Source organism: Phragmites australis, chromosome 12, assembly GCF_958298935.1.
Source record: "Phragmites australis chromosome 12, lpPhrAust1.1, whole genome shotgun sequence".
In the NCBI taxonomy this organism is placed as follows: Eukaryota; Viridiplantae; Streptophyta; class Magnoliopsida; order Poales; family Poaceae; genus Phragmites; species Phragmites australis.
Window position 1 is genome coordinate 15,197,546 of NC_084932.1, and position 7,732 is coordinate 15,205,277.

At 38.1% G+C, this 7,732-nt stretch overlaps 1 long non-coding RNA gene across 1 annotated transcript; it reads left to right on the forward strand.

Annotated features, from left to right (window-relative positions):
* The first annotated feature begins 796 nt into the window (after positions 1 to 796).
* LOC133887107 (uncharacterized) lies at positions 797 to 3,374 on the forward strand. The gene is made up of 3 exons (XR_009903522.1): positions 797 to 1,301; positions 1,376 to 1,496; positions 2,907 to 3,374. It is a non-coding gene; the product is annotated as an uncharacterized LOC133887107 (long non-coding RNA).
* The last annotated feature ends 4,358 nt before the right edge of the window (positions 3,375 to 7,732 follow it).

Sequence of the window (7,732 nt, forward strand, 5' to 3'; positions counted from 1 at the left end):
TCAATATTTATTTATGAATTTATTAATATTTAATATTTTCGTTTTGGTAAGGGGAAACGGTAGTATTTTTATACATGCACATAATTTTAATATGTAGACGACAGTAATTTGAACCTAACAAAATTTGTTTCATTTTTTTTGAGTTTTAGATATTTTTCTGTGCATTTTAGATTATTTCAACCGATTATCTGTATAACTATTATATCTTTCGCTATTTTTCTGAAATTTCTAAAAAAATTATATTATACGGATACATATATGGATACATATATGTATTTGTATATGTATCTGTATACAAATACAGATACATATATGTATACTATACATATACATATATGTATACATACACGGGTCCCATATGAACAGTATCTACAGTGCTACGGGCCCTGAGAATCCAGGATCCCAGGCACTTATTATAGAGTAATTGATTAAACCCTTACATCTTTATTTCTATTGATATGTAGGACTTTTCTTCTATCTAATAAAAAATAGAAAAACCTGCAAAAAAGAAAAGCAATCGAAATCGCTCACCCCCACCCACTACCTAAAAGGTAAGCCTCCACCCAACTCGTGCGTCTTCCGCCGCTCCTACTGCTCCCTTCAAGGCTTTCACGGTCTCATCTCTTAAGACCATCCTCAGCTATTTTTTCTTCATTTCGTTTTCTTCCTGATTCTCTTTCCTATTCTCATTCTTTTTATTTTTCCTCACATCTAACAGTTTTTCTTCGAATGGATTCGTAAAGAGAAAGTAGAGATAATCCCGTCTTGGAGGGAATAGCCTTAAAAATCTCTTTTATAAAGAGAATTATGAAGGGAAACCGTTGAAGTGCTGAAGGGAACGAAAATCCCTTCACGAAGGGAATTCATTGGGCATAGTCTAACAAGCGGGTCGCCCCTCCCTCTCTTGCACCGCCATCGAGGTTTGATCACTTGGTCACTTTGTGCAAAGATTCATAGAATCACCCAAATCCCACGTCTGCACCTCGCGCAAATCCCCTAGTTCCAGCGTCCACCTTAGCACGCTTGCTAGCCCGAGATTGCCAGGTTCCTTGTTGTTGTCCATCCATCGCGCTAGATGAACCCCTCCACTGCTGGCCTACTACGAGCGTCGAGGCATACCCCCATGAGTGCAAGCGTGTTCCCTTGCGCTAGACGGACCCCTCCACTGGCAGGTTGCCATGAGCACCGAGGTTGCTTGATTTGGGGTTTTCTGTGTGTTGTTGATTGGGATGGTGATGGCAGCAGGAGGAGGGCAAGGTCGCCGTCCTGGAACGCGCTATCAGCCGTGTTCCTCCAAAAAGGTAAGTTTTTTTTTGCTCGCTTTGATTTTTCTTAATTGTTTTCCTTTCTAATTCATCAATGATTGTTTTTGCAGTGCGATTGATTCATGTTGTTGGTTCAAGATTAGAGATCGCTGGCAGAGCAGACGGTGAGCTCGTGGATGAACAGGCGCTTTAAAGGAAGAGGATGGATCAGGAGCTCGAGCCCGACGTATTGTGAGTTTGAAATCTTGCTCAATGCTGATTTGTTCACAAGCCTCATGTGGCTGATTTATTCACAAGCCTCATCCGGTTAGTAGTCTGTGTTGTATCCTGTGGTTTCGGTTCAGCTCAATTTACATGACTAGGACCAGCGTGTACAATCAGTTAGCATGGCATCCTTAGTTTATGATAGATCTTGCTACTTTCCTTTTGTTGCCATATATCATGCTTATATAAACAATTATGAGCTTAATGCACCATTTAGATCATCGCTTCCAAAAGAACTATGCCTTGTGCATTCATCAGCACAATTCTCCCTTTAAATTTAACTATGCAATTGGGAAACCGGTGTTTGACAATGATACCATACTGAACTTGACGAGAATATGCATCTTTGTTTGTAATGGATATATTCAAAATTTAGGTCTCAGTTTCCTTCGCTAATGTTGCTTCAAAATTTGATTCCTCTATGTTGTATGTTGGAGAAGTATGCACACAAGAATTGACGAAAATTAAATGCTATCTAAACTTTGGGGAGGAGAACTCTTGCATAGTACTACCTTTGTCTCAAATAGATATCATTTTAGATTTTTAAGGTGGTGTTTTATTAGAGTGTCTATATTAAAGATTATTAGAAAGTGAAGTTTAAATTCAATAAGTGTGGCGGATTGATGAGTTATTTTTCATTGATTGAATGTTATAGAAATCGAAAGAGGTTAATATATCATATATGAAAAAATTTATTGTAACATTGTTCTGTATGTTGAAGGCTAAAATGTCATGTAAAAGAGAACAGATGTAGTAAATTGATAAGTTGATTTGTTTGCTTTGAAGTATTAGGGTTGCATTAGTTTGACTATTGAATTTATTTTTCTTGTTAAGGGATAAATTAGTAAGCAGTTGTTAATTTTCCATATCATTTAATTCCCATAAATATTTTGAATTTCTGTTAAGCTACCTAAAATATAACACTGGATGCACCTAAAAGATTTGTAGCCCAGCAAGTTGAGTAGATTGATACAAGTGAACCCGTTTTCGATTGTTGGTTGCCAATCTACCACTACTGGCCCGTATATCAAAACAAGAGTCGAATGCTCATGCATTAGCTTTGGATAACACAATGTCTTTATATTTAATTAGATGAATGTATCATTGCCATTTATTTTTGGAAAATGACTTCATTATTTTTTATTAGAATAATCATATCTCTGTGTTCTGTTGGGCACAGTGCGGTAATATCTCAATTCAATATTTGTTGATGTCCATGAACCATATTTCTTTAAAGTCCTTAAATGGTAACATGTTGGACTAGCTAATGTGCCCATGGCTCTCTCGAATACACATATGGTGAATTCATTCCTTATTATTTATATTTTCTTCGTAGAGAATAAAATACTACTAAGTTTTGTATTTTTTTTTGCTTAGGAACATGGGAGAAGCACTACAAACTTACACGGACGTCATCCCTCGACGGTCAAGTCTACTCGAACTCGAGGCTGAGCTCAAGTCGTGGTCATGGTCGAGTCGCAGGACAATACGTTAGTAAAACTGGCATAACTCTCTCATACAAAATTCGTTTTACGCAATCTTAGACATTCTAGAATGCTTACGACAATCCTTTTCCAATAGATATGAGCTCGACCATATATTCCTTATAGTTTAGTCAGAATCAAAGAAATAAGGTACTGCACCACCATTTTGGACCCTGTTGGGTCTTGTAATCATGTTGGAGTCGGAGTCTAGGTTGTGTACGCCTCTTTTCATGGCTGCACAACCCTAGGTCGACCTCCTCACGTCCCCCCTATATATACACAGTAGCCGTCATATTTTAGGTTTGGATTTTGCTTGGATTATTCTGTTTTATATAGTTTCACCGCTTGTTCGGTTTGTGGAACCCCAACTCGAGCTCTTAATTGATAATTAGCAATATTCAGGTTGCATCTATCTCTTCTTGCTTGTGTTTTTGATTCACTTGTAGGAAAAGCCTTCTTGGCGAGGTCAACCGCGTCTTGACACGGTTGATAACCATGGAGTAGTGGTGCAGTGGTTGCGAGGGTTCTCAATTTGTTCTGTTAAGAGCCTTTGGATCATCAACGTCGAAACTCCACCAATCGACTTATCATATTACCTTTCGGAAGATCAGGCAAACGCACATCAAGTGATAGAAATTTTATGGGTTAGATAATTCTATATGCAAACCGATAATGATTTGTGTTAAAGAAGGAGAGGATGATGCGCCCATGACTCCCTCGGATACACCCATGGTGAATTCGTTCCTTATTGTTTATATTTTCTTCGTAGAGAATAAAATACTACTAAGTTTTGTGTTGTTTCGTTTCTTAGAAATATGGGAGAAGCACCACAACCTTAAGGACGTCACCCTTCGAAGGCCAAGTTTACTCGGACTCGAGGCTGAGCTCAAGTCATAGTCGTGATCGTGGTCGAGTCGTAGGACAACACGTCAGTAAAACGGGCATAACTCTCTCATACGAAGTCTTTTGGACATTCTTAAAAGCTTACAACAATCCCTTTCCAATGGATATGATTTCAATCAAATATTCCTTATAGTTTAGTCAGAGTTAAAGAAATAAGGTGTTGTTTTGGACCCTGTTGGGTCTTGTAATCATGTCGGGTCGGAGTCTAGTTTGTGTATGCCTCTTTCCATGGCTGCACAACTCTAGATCGATCTCCTCACGTCTCCCCTATATATACACAGTAGCCATCATAGTTTAGACTTGGGTTTTACTTAGATTATTCTGTTTTATACAGTTTCACCGCTTGTTCAGTTTGTGGAATCCTAACTCGAGCACTTCATTGGTAATTAGCAATATTTAGATTGCATTTACCTATTCTTTCTTGTGTTCTTGATTTTCTTGCAGGGAAAGCCTTCTTGGTGAGGTCAACCGTGTCTTGGCACGGTTGATAACCACAGAGTAGTGGTGTAGTTGTTGCGAGGGTTCTCGATCTGTTCTGTTCGGAGCCTTTAGATCATCAACGTCGAAACTCCACCAATCGACTTATCATATTACCTTTTGGAAGATCGGACAAACACGCATCACTAGCTAATCTTTGTGTGAAATGATGTGTTGTAAAATTGGCAAAAGCATAATTGGCTTTTGTTCGTGTGCTAGTGTCATCCTGAGGGTGGATGGGGTTGATGACAGGATTGAGATAAGGTTTAGGAAGGAAATAAGGTTAAGATGGTCAAGAGGTCACACGGGACAATCATGTAGAGATAGATTGCACCAGGAGGCAGTATAGTTTATGGTGCGAAGTGTCATGTGTATGCAATGAAAGAATTTTTTGATGCATGCATGCGTGTGCATTGGAAAAAGAAAAATGATATATTGTGCTATGAGTATATATACTGTTGGCACTATGTTGGCACTATGCATGTTCTGTCATAGGCGGCCCATGTAGTGAGGAGAACCCATGTGGACATTGTGCACACAGCAAGCTAGTAGGTCGCGTGGAGGAAGCCTGGTGTGCAGCGTATAGACGAGGTCCAGTGATGGCAGCTCAGCAGTGACAGCCTGCTGTGGAGCCCGTGGTGCTATACATGTTCAATTTGAACATCTCCCATAATCGTGTTATGGGCATGGTTTATCCATGTGTAGAATGAAAGGTTTTGCACACTCGTCTGATATCGCCGGGCTACATAAGGGTCCAAGCAGACTAAGGTACATTGCAAATTCACTAGCATTTAGCAAGCCATCTCTAGAGCTAATAGAATAATGATACTTGGAGATGTCATCCACCATATTATCGCGTGGCACAGGCGTTACATAATCTTAGACAAAGAAGATGATGATGAAGATAATGGTGAAGAGACAGACTTTCCACAAAGAGACCACCTGCACTCATCATTTCTTCAAACGAGTTTAAATCCACCACCAACTAAAAAGAAATAGCTACCATCGCCATCTCAGAAGTTGTTGTATTCATCTTAGAAGCAAGAACCACCACCATCTCAGAAGACACCACTGCTTTCTAAGTCTAAATAGGAAGTGAATGCTAGTATAATAGCATTATTGAGTCGTCCAGATGAGAGATGTAAGAAGAGTGTAGTCCCACCTGAGGCCCATTGGTTTTTTGTTGGCATGGCCAAAGGACAGAAGGGGGCAAACGAACCTCAGCTAGTGTTAGATTATAAGCTCATCTCAAGGAAGGGTTATATGAAGTAGGCTAGTAGTGTGGAGGTGTTACACGTTGATGCTTCCAGAGATGGTGTAGAAGGATAAGAAGATGATGGAGAAGGGCAAAAAGATAGTAGTGGATTCATCAGATGGAAGTTCGACATGGGGAGCATGTTGATTCTCCCAAATCTATTAGATAACATAACATATCAACTATGGCACTTACATGAGTGGTACATGGAGTGGTCCAACCAAGATATACTATCAAAGATGGTCACCGTGAAATTCAAAGAGGACCATTTTCACAATATGGACGGCCTATTTTGGTTGGAATTCAAGGAATTGTATCAATTGTACCAGGAAGATGTCCTCGATGTTTCTCTAATCAGATGCTAGACTCTAAGTGTGTTATGTTTAATTCACATCAAACATTCTTGTACAATTAAATTCATTTATAACTTCTTTCTTATCTAGAATACATATACAAGCAAGCAGAGAAAACAACGTTGAAATAATAGGATTCCTTGACCCCGAGACTTGTAAATGAGAAACTTGTCAAATATAGTCCAAAATAAATCAAGGACTTTTTCAAGGCTATGCTCAAGCAACAATACAAGACCTTCATATTTTTACCCTACAACTTTGAGTATGTATTTCCCTACCTACTCGTTTACTCTTTATGTGTAACACGATGCTAGGACTAATTGGATGTAGTGGCATATATGTGAAACTTTCATTGGATTCTCCTTTTCATCTAGCTAGACTATAGTAAGATCATTGTCTTAGACTCACTAAAGAAACAAACATAATTCTAAGACATCGTAAAAATGCTAAATATGTAAACTCTATCATTTCATTATTGTTCTAATAATCTTCCATTTGATTGCATATAAGTTTAATTACTATTCATAATCACACATATGACGTTCACATGATATTGTAAAAAGAGTGCTTGACATGCCTCATGCAAGGAGGATTTTTTTGTCCAAACCAACCTTCTGGTACATACAGAATATTCATGTCTTACAATTCCTACTAAATGATTTGTTCCATAACACTAAAGTTTTATTTCCTTTTTAGTATATAAGGTAGGACTAAGATAACAATTTATGTGGGTTCTATGTATGCATATTCATGCTTGAATTCATTGGAATAATATTGACCAAAATGATGCTAAGGTATGCAATTTTACGTATTAATGGATATTTTTAGTTTCTATATGTGTTCACGGATTAATTTTTTAATTCTTTAATGATATTGCATGAAGCTGAACTTAAGTCAGCTATTGTAGCAGTTCAAGAACATCTCGTCGGGTTCATCAATAAGAAGGTTATCGAGCCAAGGGGTGAGTTTCATGACCTAAACTGCTTTGACATAGAGTTCCATGAACATCTTAACCGTGTTCCTCATATCTCTCTTTTGTTCGAGACTCGTGACTTCCCTAGTATGGCACCTTCTAGTAAGTAGAAATATAAATGAAAATTCAACTATTTGCACTATCGTAGATTCTTACTCCACTTGTAGCAAATTGTGGTGTATGAATGAATGATGAAATCTTATGTGAATGATGAACCGTATGTAAATGCATGTGATATGTGTGAATAATGAAGTGTATGTGTTATGCTTGAATGAGATGGGAATGAATTTTGGTGTGTATGCGTGAATAAGATGTGGTGAATGAACTATGCTTATATATTATTGTGTGTTGTTTTCTATTTCAGAGGGAGTATAGTGAAAAGTTGAACACTGAAAAAGTTGTCGCATAACTAAAATTTGACACGACCGAGACCTATACTTATCGATAAATCTCATATTTAGTGCCATTCTTAGTACTGGAGCATCTCACCCTATTCCATGTCTTTTAATCGTATGATGCATAGTAATTTTGCAGGCATATTGAAATTTCTTCCTATGTGGCATCTGCGGCTCAAAGTGGCTTTGGAAGCTAAAATTCGACCTCAAATTGGTACGCCTGCCTAGGTAAAATGATAAGATTCATAGGCAGATGATTTGGGTGAGCAAATTACATAGAATTACATTCACTACTATAGAAACTGTTATTACTGCCAGTCCAGAATCACCATCATTGCCGGTTTTTGAATTAGCACTGCGCAA